The sequence below is a fragment of the Globicephala melas genome, chromosome 1 (assembly GCF_963455315.2).
Source record: "Globicephala melas chromosome 1, mGloMel1.2, whole genome shotgun sequence".
Lineage (NCBI taxonomy): Eukaryota > Metazoa > Chordata > Mammalia > Artiodactyla > Delphinidae > Globicephala > Globicephala melas.
The window spans coordinates 97005616-97022426 of NC_083314.1; the positions used below are offsets into that span (position 1 = coordinate 97005616).

The window sequence follows — 16811 nt, forward strand, 5'->3', positions numbered from 1 at the left end:
CCATATTGGTTTTTTTTAAGTAAATGAACACCATGTCAGAAACTGTGTAATACAGTCAACTCTAATCCTTGCAAAAACTTTGTATACATAAAGGAACTAAGGCTAAGAGAGACTGAATAAATTGTTCAGGCTCATATAATAAGTAACAAGGCCAAAATCTGATAATCATCCTACCACGAGTCAACATTCTCTGTACTACACCAATGTTTCTCATAGAATTCTCAGGTTGTAATGTCCAATATGGTAGCCAAAAGCAACACTTTGCTATTGAACCCTTGAAATATGATTTATCTGGACAGAAATATGATATGTATGTAAAATACACTCCAGATTTTGAAGTTAGCATGAAAAACAATGTAAAAAATTAATTAGTATGTTGTTTACATGCTGAGATAATATTTTGTGATACATTAGGCTAGATAAAGTTTATTATTAACATTAAGTTTCCTAGTTTCTTTTTACCTCTTTTAATATGGCTACTAAATTTTTTAAAATTACATATGTGGTTTTCATTATATTTCTATTGGACAACACTGTTGTAGCACCTTTCTCATACTAAGTCTGAGAAAGGACACGTCCATGCACAAATACAAATAACAATAATAAAATGAAGGATATGATCACTATCTTAAGAGAGAGATGAGTAGAGTGCTTTAGGATTTCACTAATAGAAAAATCCTTTGTAACTAATGGGAATACGGGAAGGTAAAATTGACTTGAAGAATAGATTCGATTTTAATGAAAAGAGATAAGGTGAAATGGCTTTTAAGCAAGAAAAAATATAGCAATTGTAGGAATTAGGCAAGGACAATAGCAAGAAATTAATATAGTTTTGTAGAACATTGAGTTAGAAGTAGGGGAGCCATAGGACTTAGGAAAGTTATATTGGGGGCTCTCAAAGTTAGGGAGAAGAAAGCAGACTTTCTTCTGATAGCTAGGAGAAGTTATAGGTTTTTATTTATTTGTTTATTTTTAAAAAGGAAAGTAACATGACTGGAGCTTTTGGAATATAGCAGATGGATTGGCAGGCAAAGAGAACTGAGATAGAAACAATCGAAACCTTGTGCAGTAGTAAAACAGAGTAGTGATGAAAATCTGAACTATGATTTCAGCAGTAAAAATGAAAATTAGGAGACTGTGGTAAACTGTAACAATAAGTGCCACCCAATGAATGACACTTGACAGTATCCATATTTTTGTGGAATCTCTTCCTACATAGATTATGGAATTGGTTTATAATTTGTTTTGTCCAGAGGGATGTCAGCAAACAAGCCACAAACACAAACAGAAGTTTGATTAGCATCTGCACATCTCTTGAAAATCTGAGACCACTGTGTTGTGATGATAACTGGGAAGGCCACATGGAGAGATCTAATTGGCCCTAGCCATTCTAACCATGTGAGTTGACCTACCAGCTAACTGTTAGTTTGATTGTTCCAGAGCTAAATCAGCAGAAGAACTACTTAGTCAACCATAGACATATGAGACATAATAAATTATTGTTATTCAGCAATAATGAATTGATATAGAGAGGAGAGATGCAATAGATTTGGTGGAGATAATTCTACGGAAATGGTAGCTAATCAGATGTAGGGGAATAGAGAAAAGGAAGAATCAAAGAGGACTCTATGATTTAAAGTTTAGTTAGTGGAACAATGACAATGGCATTATCATGCATAGTGCAACCTAGAGGCAGATTGATTTAGGGAAACTGAAGAGCTAATATGGAATATACTGAGTTTGGGCTATAAAAAAATTAGATATGAAGAAAGAAGAAGAGAGACTTGGAAGCTTTCAACAAAGAAATGATAGCTTCAGAAATGGCACACAAAAGATTTAACAACTAATTTAGCACAGACACCAACCAGTCGGAACAGATACCATTCATAAGCAACTAGTATGTGTAGGCCATTTCACTCTGGTGGGATTATCAGGCCTAGAGAGCTGGACCCTTGAAAGTTGACAAGGTACCAATAGACATATTGAATCCAATGTTATAACTCTGCAGTCTATATGATAGGGCACGTAGTAGGGAACATATAAAGAGTTACCTTCAACATAGGGAGAGGAGTTTAATTACCAAAGAAAGGTATTCAAAAACAAATAGGAAGGAAAATTTGCAAGGACAAGAGACTAACTGAATGTACATGAATATTAGAAACAGAATAGGAGAGAAGACTGACTAAATAGTGGATGACATATGGCTTATGGTGATAAAGAGTTGAGAGTTAGAGAAGAGAACATTTGAACTTCATACTTGACCCAAGGTTCCAAATGTTAAAATGTAATGGTTAAGACTACGACCTTAGGAGTTAGACTAAGCATTGTTTAAATCCTGACCTTACCATTTTATCTGCTGTGTGATCCTGGAAAGTAACCTCTCTAAATTTATCTGTAAACTAGAGAAAGTAGTATGTACCTCATAGAGCTGTTATGATGATTAAATGGATTAACACATATAAAGCTGTTATCCCAGTGCATGGATACAGTAAAAGCTCAATGTATTTGGTTGCTGTAATATTGTTATTATTTTATTGCTATTTTTACTTCTGGTACTATTCAAACTGCTAGAAACTCATGTTCTCTTCCCATTTTCACTCATCATTACTTGGACATTCTGTCTTTCCATTCCACTATTCCCAAATTCTAATAATACTTTCTACATCTCAGACATATTTTTATCCCCCAGAGGAACAGACAGTGATAAGAAAGAACCAGCAATGTTTTCTACCTGCAATTTTTTCCCCATTCTCTTCTCATTTTTAAAAACTTTTTAGAGCTTCTGGCAATCTACATGTTAGTTTTGAAACAACTTTTCCTCATTGCCTCATCAGTTATCTCTGAACTGTTCTTTAAGTAACAAGTAAGTGTTTTTCACAAAGCATTTAAAAATATTATTAAAATAAAGGATAACTTGCAAACACAATTTGGGGGACTTTATTAGCATCCTAGCATAGGTGGAGATATGCAAACATATAATAAGCTTCTACCAAGGATCAGCCATTGTCATATGTTTTCTCATTTAATCTTAATTTTCATCTCAGTCAATCTAAAGAGTTATAAACTTCACAGCAGAGGAATTAGAACTAAGGTATATTTATATCATGGGAAATAAACAATGCAAACAAATTCTTGACATCTTTGGCATCAACAACAAAACAAAAAAATAAGAACTTGAAATAGTTGTTATGTCTACTTCCCACTATAGTTTTCCTAAAATGGTTCTCCTCAGAGAAGCTATTCATAATTAGTGATACTAATGTCAATGCTCTGTTGCCCACACCTCATTTTTTCTGGATTGCTCTAAATAGAGGAAATTTCTTTTTATTTTAAAGCTCTTATGGTTACTATAATGTGCTAAATAAGATGTCTTGGGAATTCCTAAATATTAAATAGGATATTTGGTAATAGCTTAACAACAAAGCAGTACTTTTTAGGGAGTATTTATATTTGAAAATTTATATTTGAAGTTTCAATAAAACATATCCAATGTTAAGAAAAAAAAATTGTTAGCTCAGACTTACCCACAAGGTTTATTCTCAGGATAATAAGTCACATGTGAAGGTTAGAGAAATGAAGGCAAAGATAATGAAGTTTGCATACCACATTTCTGAAATGAGAGAAACATTTTGAGCCAAGCCTCAGACGCATTTCAAACACAAACAGTATACGCTGCTGGAAACTGAAACTTGAGTTGTCAACAAACCTAAAACAGATTGTGAGACTCTGAACTATATCAAAGCATATGACAGAAACCACCTATTTCAAGAAAAAAGGGAGGGGGGAACTATACGATACACAAAAACCATTAAAATAACTTACCACATTGACTTCCCTAAAGTCAGCAGTCTCTCAAATCCACAGTTTAGTCATTTCAATTATAAAACAACGAAGTCACATAGTTCTGGTTTTGCTTTCTCTTCAGTTAGGAAAAAAATGCTGAATTTAGGACTTTATAGATTTCCTATAATACTCTTCCTTTCAGTAGGTGGTCTTACAATCCTGCTCTAATTCTCCAAATCCAATTTGTACAAAAAGTCTAATCTGAGCTCCACAACGGCACCAGATTGGCCACTATCACTCCTGCTTCCCGAGCAAACCACTGACTTCTGTCCACCAGCTCAGTTGGCTGCCCTGCCACCTACTCTAATTATATTGTACCTTTTCAGTTGCTTGCTTTCTCTTTGTCTTCCTTTCTTATTCTCAATATCCTCTCCCAATCTCAGGCAGTCTTTTTTTCCTGAACCATTTATATCAATCCATAGGAAAAAAACAAACAACCTTTTGCTAAAATAACCTTAAAGACACAGATTAGAATATGATTGTGTCAAATTAGTTAAATAAGTGTGACTAGAATGTAAACAAAATCTCTAAACCAAAAATCTAATTTTGAATCCAAGCTTTGCCATCTACTATGTGAACCTTAGAGAAACATTGAAGTCTATAGATTGCATTTAGGTTTTCATTTAGAAAATGGGAATCATAGTACTGTTGATAAATGATAAAAATACAAAAAATAATTAACAACTAGCAATATGCATTGAGTGTTACTATGTGCCATTTCCATGTGTTATCACTTTGACTCCTCACAGATATATAAATTCAGGATAGAATTACGATTATATTCAGTCCTAAAAGAAGGAAACTGAGGCACTGAGAAAGTAAGCAATGCAATTTGTCCATGAACATATTTTAGTAAATGTTGAGACTGAAATTCAAAACCAAACAATCTAACTCTGTAGTGAGACTTTAGCCACAATTCAGTCTTTTTAATCTCCCTCACTGGGTTGTTCTAAAAAATCAAAAAAAAAATGTATGTGAAGATATTTTGATATCTGGAAATTTCTGTTTAGCTAATATTAATATGTTCAGAAGATTGGAGAAGTAGTAAGAGTTATTCTCAAATTTCCTGTTTTTCTAATTTTCATTTTAAATAAATTCATTTTTCTGTTAGTTTTTATTCCTAATATCATACTCACCCACAGAATATATTGTTGTTTATAAATATTCAGTGCTCCTCCCTGCAGGTGAAATATATATCCCTGTCCTATTGAATTCAGGAGTGCTCATGTGATTTGCTTTGGCAATGAGATGCAAACAGAAGTAATGCTTTACTCTGGGGCTTCTATATGGTAAAAAATGTGTCAATATGTTTCTGTGACAGAATGTAAAGTGACTGATATGAAGAATCCCTTGTTGATCTGAGATGAACAAGAGAAATAAACTTTGCTATTGTAAGGCACTGAGAATTTTTAGTTCTTTGTTACTGCAGCATAACTTATTCTACCCTGATTGATACAACCATTAAGTTCCCTTAAGATATTTGATTCATAAAACATTCTTATATGACATTTTCTTTCTCTTGGGATGTAGGAAGTCAAGGGAAGAATAAACCGTAAGATCACAGAATGTCAACCTTGAGAGAGACTATTGGAATAAACTAGTCCAGTGGTTTCCAGATTTTAAATACTAACTAAAATTTCAAAACATTGTATAAAAACATATTTTAATATATAGTCATGAAATTGTAGCTTTATAAAAAATATGCGATTAATTGTAATGTCCCTTTTTCTGGTAATTTGAAAACACACATCTAAATATAATCATCTTGTTTTATTGATATAGAAAATAAGACCAAAGAACAAGACAATTAGCATTTACATTAGAGAAATAACCACTCTAAAAAGTAACAAAACTAACATGACATCAGCATCATGGTGGTATGCATTGTTCCTTTTTTCTCTCCCCTTTGATTTACAACTAATTGGACATCCATAACCAAACAAAAGTCCTCTGCATTTTATACCAGGATACCTAGGAGATTTCTACCCACCTGTGCATTCAAAGTAGGTAGATAGGACCTCAGATGGGGCTGCAGTTCCAAGGGAGTAGATGAGTCTGCTTTACTCTCACTTGCTCCAATTGGGAGAAAGGGAACCTGGAGAACACACAACTGGGTGGATCCTCACAGGAGACAGAGAATTTGTGGAGGTCCAGCCAGCCTGATGGGGGAAACCAGCATGCCACTAGAGCAGGACTGAGACAAGTTTGGAGACAGAGGAGAGGCAGGAACCTGCTGAGGCAGCCCCCCTCTCCAAGGTGACCCTAAACAACACTGGACTTTTAGCAATGGAAGTAGCTACCTCTGTGTTAGAGGAGGAGGAAGGCAAAAGTGGTGAGTGACAAACTGCCCAGATGCAGGTGGGTTGCAGCTGGAGGGTCCCAATTCTCTCCAGCAGACCTGGAGTTCTGAGGAGGGAACCTCCATGACTGGGGGGTTGGGGAGGAAGAGGAAAGGAAAGAGGGCAGATAAGACTATCAAAGGGCATTGAAGGAACATGTTTCCTGCTATCTGCTTCAGGACTCTGGGAGACACCACTCTAGGACCCCCCTACCAGGCCATGGCACCCCCAAAGTCTCAGTTCCTAAGCCCAAGCCTCCTCCCATTCTGATGCCAGCTCTTTTTAAAACACCCAAGCACAGCCCCAAGAGCCAGCTTCTACAGGAGAAACCTAAAACTTGAGCTACAGTGCCACCTTTTGGAAAACAAAAGAAAGTTTTCTAATTGCCAGCCTGATGAGCTGTAACAGCCAAAGCAAACAAATCCTTAACTAAGAAAAGTGCTTGCTACTTCAACTGCGAAAGTAGAGGCACATATCGTCAAACACTGTGAAAAATCAAGGGATATGGTATCACAAAAAGAAAATGATAACTCCCCAGGAACTCAAAGGCACAGTATACTGAGATCTGATAAAGAATTCAAAGTCGATGTTATGAAGAAATTCAATAAACTATAAGAAAACTCAGAAAGGCAAGTCAATGAACTCAGGAACAAAATTAATGACCATAAAGGATTCTTTACAAAAGAAACTAATTTTTTAGGAACCAAACAGAAATTCTGAAGCTGAATAAATCAATGAATGAAATAAAGAACTCATCAGAGAGCAAAGGTAACAGAACAGATCAGATGGAAGAAAGAATAAGTGACTGGGAGGATAAGAATTTAGAAATGATTCAGTTAGGAGAAGAGAACTATTTTTTTAAAACGAAGAAGCCCTGTGAACCCTAAGGACTTGATCAGAAAAGCAAATATAAGAATAACTGGTGTACCAGATGGAGAAAAGAGGGAAAAGGGGAGTTTATTTAAAAAATTATAGCTGAGAACTTTCCAAACCTGGGTAAGGAATTAGACATAAAAGTCCATGAAACTAATAGAACACGATGTTATCTCAATACAAAAAGTCTGTTTATAAGACACATTATAATGGAACTGTCAAAAAAATCAATGACAAAGAAAGAATCCAAAAGGCAGCCAGGGAAAAAAAATGAAAGTAATCTACAAAGGAATCCCCATTAGGCTATCAGTGGATTTCTCAGAAGAAGCTCTACAGGGCAGGAGAGAGTGACATGACATATTCAAAGTGTTGAAAGATTGAAAATTACCAGCCAAGAATACTTTACCTGGCGAAGTTATCCTTCAGACATAAAGGAGATACAAACAAAAGGTGAAGGAGTTCACCACCACTAGACCTGACTTATAAGAAATGTTAAAAAAAAAACTCTTCAAGCTGACATGGAAGGATGCTAATTAGTGACACAAAAACGTATGAAAATACACAACAATTTAGTAAAGGTGAAAAATAGACAATCACAATTAGAAAACTGTAACTCTATATTAGAATGGTGTGTTAGCCATTTAATTATAGTACAAATGTTAAAGGAAAGAATAATTTAAAATAACTATAACCACTACAATTTTGTAATGAATTCACAGTACAACAATAGGAAAAGTTGGCATCAAAAATATAAAAGAAGTAAAAGGATGGAAACTTTATAGATGAAAAAAGAGAAGTTGTTATCAGGATAAAAAGGACTATTTTGTTCCTATGAGATGTTTTGTGTAAGCCTCATGGTAACCCAAAAGCAAAAATCTACCATAGGGACACAAAACATAAAAAGGGGGGACTGAAAAAATCACTAGGGAAAACCACCAATTTACAAAGGTAGGCAGAAACAGAAGGAAAAAGAAACAATTGAGATGAAAAACAAGCAGAAGATGAATAATAAGATGACAGTAATTAAGTCCTTATATACTAATAATCATTGTAAATGTAAACATACTGAATTCACCAATCAAAAGGCACAGAGAGGGCTGGGAAAACCAAGACCCAACTATATGCTGCCCACAGGAGACTTATTTCAGGTCAAAGTGACATACATAGGCTCAAAGGATAGAAGAAAATATTCCAAATAAGTGAAAACCAAAAGAAAGTGGGGTTAGCTATACTTATATCAGACAAAATAGACTTAAAGCCCAAAACAGTAACAAGAGACAAAGAAGGTTATTAGATAATGACAAAGGGGTCAATACTTCAAGAAGATATAACAATTGTAAATATACGTGCACCCAACATGAGAGCACTAAAATATATTAAGCAAATACTAAAAGATCTAAAGTGAGAAACAGACAACACTACAATAATAGGGGACTTCAATATGCTACTGTCAGCAATGGATAGGTCATCCAGACAGAAAACCAATAAGAAAACATTGGATTGAACCACACTTTAGAACAAATGGACCTAACAGACATTTATAAAACATTCCACCCAACAGCAGCAGAATACACATTCTTCTCAAGTGTACATGGACAGTCTCCAGGATAGATCATATAATAGGACATAAAACAAATCTTAGCAAATTTCAAAACACTGAAATCATACCAACTATCTTTTTTGACCACGATGGTATGAAACTAGAAATCAACAAGAGGAAAGCTGTAAATCTACAAATATGTGGAAACTAAACAACACATTTCTGAACAACCAGTGAGCTGAAGAAGAAATCAAAAGGGAAATAAAAAATTATCTTGAAACAAATGAAAATGAAAATACAACATATCCAAATGTATGGTATGCAGCAAAAGCAGTTCTGAGAGCAAAGTTCATTGTGATAAATGCAGATATTAAGAAATTAGAAAAATCACAAATAAAAAAATCTAACTTTAATATCTCAAGGAACTAGGAAAAAAGAACAAAGTAAGCCCAAAGTTAGCATAAGGAAGGAAATAATAAAGATCAGAGAGAAAATAAAGGAAACAGATAGAGATCAGAAAAACAGTAGACAGGATCAGTGAAACTACGAGATGGGTCTTCAAAAAGATTCTTTTTAAATGACAAATCGTTAGCTGGACTAGCTAAGATGGAAATAAATGCAAACAAATAAAATTAGAAAGTAAAAAGGAGATGTTAAATATAATACTACAGAAATACATAAGCTCATAAGAGACTATTAAGAACAATCATGTGCCAACAAATTAGATAACCTAGAAGGAATGGAAATATTTCTAGAAACACACAACCTATCAACACTGAATCAGGAAGAAATAGAAAATCTGAACAGACCAATAACAAGTAAAGAGATTGAATCAGGAATCAAACCCTTCCAACACAGAAAACCCCAGGACAAGAGAGTTTCACTGGCAAACTCTACTGAACATTTTCAGAAGAATTAACACCAATCCTTCCCAAACTCTTCCAGAAAATTAAGCAGAAGGGAATACTTCCAAACTCATTCCATGAGGTCAGCATTATCCTGACATCAAAGCCAGATAAGGACACACAAAAAAGAAAACTGTAGGCCAATATCCCTGGTGAATATAGACGTAAAAATTCTCAACAAAATATTAGCAAACTGAATTCAAGAACACATTAAAATGATTATACCTCATGACCAAGTGGGATTTACCCCTGGGATGCAAGAATGGTTCAACATATACAAATCAATAAATGTAACATATCACACTAATAAAATGAAAGATAAATATCACAGTCATCTCAATAGATGCAGAAAAAGCATTTGACAAAATACAACATCCTTTCACGATAAAAATACTCTATAGATTGGGCACAGAAGGAACATACCTCAACATAATAAAGGTCATATAGAAGAAACACACAACTAACATAATCAATGGAGAAAAATTGAAAGCTCTTCCTTTAAGATCAAGAACAAGACAAAGATGTCCACTCTTATCACACTTATTCAAATAGTAGAAGTTCTAACTAGAGCAATTAGATAAGACAAAGAAATAAAAGACATAAAATCTGAAAAGAAAAAGCGAAACTGTAGTGATTAGCAAGTGATGTGAGCTTGTATATTGAAAATCCCAGAGACTCAGCCAAAAAAAAATTGGAACTAGTCAATTTCAGTAAAGTTGCAGGATACAAAATTAACATACAGAAATCAGCTGTATTTCTATACACTAATGATGAACCATCTAACAAAGAAAGAAATCTATCCCATTCAAAATAGCATGAAAAACAACAAAATATTTAGGAGTTAATTTTAACCAAGAAAGTGAAAGATCTGTACAACAAAAACTATAAGAATTTGCTGAAAGAAACTGAAGAAGACACAAACAAATGGAAAAATATCCTGTGTTCGTGGATCAAAAGAATTAATATTGTTAAAATATCCATACTACCCAAAGCCATCTATAGATTCAACACAATTCCCATCAAATACCAATGGCATTCTTCACAGAAATAGAAAAAAAATCCTAAAATTTGTGTGGAACCACAAAAGACCCTAAATAGCAAAAACAATACTGAGGAAATAGAACAAAGCTAGAGATATCACACATCCTGATTTTAAACTATACTATAAAGCTATAGTAATAAAAACAGTATGGGACTGGAACAAAAATAGACACTTGGACCAATGGAACAGAATAGAAAGCCCAGAATTAAAACCCCTGAATATACAGTCAACTACTATTCCAGAGGAGAGCAAAGAACACCCAGGGGGAAAGAAGAGTCTCTTCAATAACTGGTGTTGGGAAAACTGGATAAACACATTCAGAACAATAAAATTATACCCCTATGTTACACCCCATGGGAGCTCAATAAAGACTTATTGAATTTTTAAAAAGATTACAATATGCAATATTTCTATCACATCTCAGAATCTCTTTGTAGTCAATTCATCTACCCAGACCTGGTCCCTTGGGGCTCATTCATCAGGTAGTTGTCTTACAGTTTTGTTTTTATATTACTTTATAAATATGCAGTCACAAAGTATGTGACTTTCTGAGTCTGGCTTCTTTTACTGAACATGATACATCTGAGATAAAGCCATACTGTTCCATGTATCAGTCATCACTATTTTGTATACAGGTACTACAAAAGTTGAAGAACATTCGAGTTGTTTCCATTCCGGAGGATGATGAATAAAGCCACTGTAAATGTTTACATGCAGGTTTTTTTGTTCAAATTTTTGTACTGTTACACATACATCAAAATCTACCATCTTAATTTTCTAAGCATACAGTTCACTGGTATTAAATACAAACATAATATTGTACAACCATCATCACCATTGATCTCCATAGCTCTTTTTGTCTTGCAAAAGTGAAATTCTGTTCCAGTTAAACTCCCCATTCCTCCCTCCACTCAGTCCCTGGCAATCACTGTTCTATTTTATGTCTCTCTGATTTTTATTACTACAGGTACCTCATGTAAATGGAATCATATGGCACTTGCCTTTTTGTGACTGGCTTGTTTCATTTAGCATAATGTTTACCCTGCAAGGTTTATCTCTGTTGTAGTATATCACAGAATTTCCTCCCTTTTTAAGGCTGAATAATATTCCATTGTACGTATATACCATATGATTCTTATTCATTCATCTGTCAATTGACACTTGTGTTTCTTCCACCTTTTTTTTTTTTTTTTTTTTTTGCGGTATGCGGGCCTCTCACTGTTGTGGCCTCTCCCGTTGTGGAGCACAGGCTCTGGACACGCAGGCTCAGCGGCCATGGCTCACAGGCCCAGCCACTCTGTGGCATGTGGGATCCTCCCAGACCGGGACACGAACCCGTGTCCCCTGCATCGGCAGGTGGACTCTCAACCACTGCACCACCAGGGAAGCCCTCTTCCACCTTTTGGCTGTTGTGAATATTGCTGCTATGAACATGGGTGTACAAATATCACTTTGAGATCCTGCTTTCAATTTTTTGGATATTCACCCAGAAATGGAATTGCTGGACGGTATGATAATTCTACTTATAATTTTTTTTAGGAACTGCCATACTGTTTTCCACAATGGCTATACCATTTTTCCCACCAGCAGAGCACAAGGTTCAATTTCTTCACATCCTTATCGACACTTGCTGTTTTCTGTTTTTTTGATAGTAGCCATCTTAGTGTGAGGTGGTATCTCATTCTTGTTTTGATTTGCATTTTCCTAATGATTAGTGATGTTAAGCATCATTTCACATGCATAAATTATGGGCTGTCTTCTTTGGAGAAAAGTCTATTTAATCCTTTACCCATCTTTCAATTGGGTTGCTGTTTGTTGCTGAGTTTTAGTAGTTCTCTATGTACTTTGGATATTAATCCTTTATTAGATACATGACTTGCAAATATTTTCTCCCATTATGTAGACGGATTTTTCCTCTATTGATAGTATCTTTTGATGTACAAATTTCAAACATTTTCATGAAGTCCAATTTGCCTGTTTTTTGTTACCTGTGACTTTGGTGTCACATCTAAGAAATCACTGCCAAAAAAAACATTGTGAAGTTTTTTTTTTTTTTGTACGTGGGCCTCTCACCGCTGCGGCCTCTCCCGTTGCAGAGCAGGCTCAGCAGCCATGGCCCACGGGCCCAGCAGCTCCGCGGCACGTGGGATCTTACCGGACCGGGGCACGAACCCATGTCCCCTGCATCGGCAGGCGGAATCATTAACCACTGCACCATCAGGGGAGCCCCCATTGTGAAGTTTTTGTCCTATATTTTCTTCTAAGGTTTCATTGTTTTAGCTCTTAAATTTAGGTCTTTGATCCATTTGGAGATAATTTTTGTATATAGTGTTAGGTAGGTGTCCAAATTCATTCTTTTATGTGTGGCTATCCAGTTTTTCCAGCACCATTTGTTAAAAAGAATCTTTGCCCGTTGAATGGTCTTGGCAACCTTGTCAAAAACTATTTAACCATATATGTAACATGTTCATTTCTGGGCTCCCTATTTTATTTCATTGGTTTATATGTCTGTTTGTATGACATTATCACACTGTTTTGATTACTGTAGGTTTGTAGTAGGTTTTGAAATCAGGAAGTGTGGGTACTCCAGTTTTGTTCTTCTTTCAAAAGATTGTTTTGGCTATTTGAGACCCCTTAAGATTCCATATGAATTTTAGGATGGGTTTTTCTATTTCTCAAAAAAAGTCATTGGGATTTTGATAGGAATTGCATTGAGTCTGTAGATCACTTTCCATAGAATTTACATTTCAACACCATTAAATCTTCCAATCCATGAACATGTGATGTGTTTCAATTTATTTGTCTTCTTTAATTTCTTTCAGCAATGTTTTGTAGTTATCATTGTACAAGTCTCTCATCTCCTTTGTTAATTCCTAAGTATTTTATTCTTTTCATGCTACTGTAAATTAAATTGTTTTCATAATTTCCTTTTCAGATTGTTCGTTATTAGTGTATAGAAATGCAACTGAGCTGGTTCACTTTGTTGTACAGCAGAAACTAACACAACATTGTAAAGCAATTATACTCCAATAAAGATGTAAAAAAAATGCCACTGATTTTTGTATGTTGATTATTTTATCCTGCTACTTTGCTAAATTTATTACTTCTGACAGTTTTGTGTGTGTGTGTGTGTGTGTGTGTGTGTGTGTGTGTGTGTGTGAAATCTTTAGTGTTTTCTAAGTAAGATCATATCTACAACTTAATAGAAAAAAACAACCCAATTTCAAAATAGGCAAAGGACCTGAAGAGACATTTTTTCAAAGAAGACATACAAATGGGCAACAGGTACATGAAAAGGTGCTCAATATCACTAATCACCAGAAAAATGCAAATCAAAACCACAATGAGATCACCCACTTTACACCTGTTAGAATGGCTATCATTAAAAAGACGAGATAATAAATGCTAGCAAGAATGTGAAGAAAAGAGAAGGCTCATACACTGTAGGTAGAAATGTAAACTGGTAGTCACTATGAAGAACAGTATGAAAGTTCCTCAAAAGATTAAATACATCTACTATATGGTCTACTAATCCCACTTCTGGCTATGTATTCAAAGTAAACAAAACCATTATCTAGAAGAGGTATCTGTACTCCTATGTTGATTGCAGTAGAAACAAAATGGCCATTAAAAAATCAATGGATCAAGAAAATGTGATATATGTGCATAAACACGCACACACATACATACACATACATAATATTCCATGGTGTGTGAATGAGCTTGGGGGTATTAAAGAAACCAGACAGAAAAAGACCAAATACTGCATTGTATCACTGTATCATTTCTATATCAAAAAAAAAAAAAGTTGAACTTATATGCAGAAAGTAGGAAAAGTGGTTGCAGGGGCTGGATGGAGGGGGGGAAATAGAGAAACACTGGTAAAAAAAAGTACAGACTTTCAGTTATAAAATGAATAAGGACTGAGGACATAATGTATAACATGATGACTATAGTTGGTAACACTGTATTGTATAATTGAAATTTGCTGAGAGTAGTATGTAAATGTTCTCACCAAAACAAGATAAAACAAAAAAATGTGATATGATGGATGTTAATTAAATCAATGTGGAAATTCCCTTCACAGTGTATACATATATCAAATCACCATGTTGTATACATTGTCTTAGAATTTTGTCAATTATATCTCAATAAAGCTGAAAAAAAATCATATTATCTGTGAACAGAGATACTTTTACTTCTTCTTTTCAATCTGAATGCTTTTTATTTTTTTCTTGCCTGATTGCTCTGGTTAGAACTTCCAGCACTGTGTTGAACAGAAGTGGCAAAAGTGGACATCCTTGAGTTGTTTCTGATCTTAGAGGAAATGCTTTCAGCCTTTCAGTATGGAGTATGATGTTCACTATGAGTTTTTCATATAAGGATATTATTATATTGAGCTAGTTTCCTTCTGTTCCCAGTTTGTTGAATGTTTTTATCATGAAAAGATGTTGAATTATGTCAAATGCTTTTCTGTGTCAATTAAGATGATTGTGTAGTCTTTGTCCTTCATTTAGATTTGATAGATTTTCATATGTCGAACCATCGTTGCATTCCAATATAGATCTCTCATAGTCATGATGTATAATCCTTTTAATATGCTCCTGAATTTGGTTTGCTAGTGTTTTGTTGAGGAGTTTTGTATCAGTGTTGAACATAAGGGATATTGGCTTGTAGTCTTCTTTTCTTGCAGTGTCTTTGTCTGGCTTTGATATCAGGGTAATATTGGCCCCAAGAAATCAGTCAGGAAGTTTTCCTTCCTCTTCAACTTCTGTGAAAAGTTTAAGAAAAACTGGTTTTAATTCTTCCTTAAATGTTTGTTAGAAATCAATAGTGAAGCTATCGGGTTCAGGACTTGTCTTTATTCTGATCACTGATTCAATCTCCCTACTAGTTACAGGTCTATTCAGAATGTCTATTTCTTTGTAGTTTAGTCTTTAGTAGGTTTGTATTTCTAGGAATTTGTCCATTTTATCTCGTTATACAATTTGTTAATGGAGAACTGTTACAGTACTCTTATAATCCTTTTTATTTCTGTAAAGTCTGTAGTTTGTCCCCACCTTCATTTCTGATTTTAGTAATTTAAGTCTTTTTCTTAGTCCCTGTAGCTATAGGTTTGTCAGTTTTGTTGGTCTTTCTGAGCAATCAACTTTTGATTTTTATTGATTTTCTCTATTTTTTATTCTCTATTTCATTTATCTCTAATCTTCTTCCTCTGCTACCTTTGGGTTTAGTTTGCTCTTCTTTTTTGAGTCCTTTAAAAGTTGTAAACCTAGCTTGCTGATTTGAAATCTCTGTTAATGTTAGTGATTGTAACTATAAATCCTCCTCTTAGACCACATTTGATGCATCCCATAGTTTTGGTATGTTGTGATTTTGTTTTTATTTTTTTTTAAGTATTTTTTTTTCTAATTTCCCATGTAACTTCTTTGACCCACCGGTTGTTCAAGCGTGTGTCATTTAATTTCAACAATACTGTGAATTTTCCACTTTTCCTTCTGTTATTCATTTCTAACAATCCCATTGTGGTTGGAGAAGATACTTTGTATATCTCTTTTCACTGAAACTTAATTTGTGGCCTGACATAGGGTCCATTCTGGAAAATGTTTCTCGTGCACTTGAGATAAATATGTATGCCATTGTTGGCTACAGTGTTCTGTATATGTCTGTTAGACAGTTATTAAGTCCTCTATTTCCTTACTTCTGTTTGACTGAACTATCCATTATCATTATTAGGGTCCTGAAGTTTCCAACTATTATTGTAGAATTGCCTATTTCTCCCTTGAACTCTGTCAGTTTTTGCTTCATATATTTTGATGATGTGTCATTAGGTTTGTAAATGTTTATAACTATTATATCATTTTGCTCTATTGAAACTTTCATTAATATGTTTTTCTTTGTCTCTTTTAACCTTTTTTTGACTTAGTGTATTATTTTATCTGATATTAGTATAGCCACCCCTGCTCTCTTTTGGTTATTATTTGCACTGAATATCTTTTTCAACACTTTCAATCTATTTGGTCTTTGGATCCAAAGTGACTCTTGCAGATAGCATACAGTTGGATCAAGTGCTTTAATCCATTTTCTCAATCTTGGTGTTTGGCCTGGAGGTTTAATTCATCTATACTCAAAGTAATTACTGAAAAGGAGGGACTTACTTCTGTCATTTTACTTGTTTTTTATATGCCTTATAGGTTTTTGTTTTTGTTTATTTTTGGTCTCTCATTTCCACCTTAACTGTCTTTTATGTTTAGTTGATTCTTTTGGTA

At 34.5% G+C, this 16811-nt stretch overlaps 1 protein-coding gene across 4 annotated transcripts in view; it reads right to left on the reverse strand.

Annotated features, from left to right (window-relative positions):
* The window catches only part of RNPC3 (RNA binding region (RNP1, RRM) containing 3), an 84019-nt gene that overhangs the window by 22749 nt on the left and 44459 nt on the right, over positions 1-16811 (reverse strand). For 3 of the 4 annotated variants that reach the window (XR_009564549.1, XR_011377889.1, XR_009564550.1), the window contains exons 16-17: positions 5834-5938; positions 3525-3610 (exon numbers count right to left, since the gene is read on the reverse strand). The gene's annotated coding sequence lies outside the window, so the exon portion shown is untranslated. Of the gene's footprint in view, positions 1-3524; positions 3611-5833; positions 5939-13766; positions 15314-16811 lie in introns of those variants that run through there. The other variant, XR_009564552.1, reaches the window with a different exon arrangement.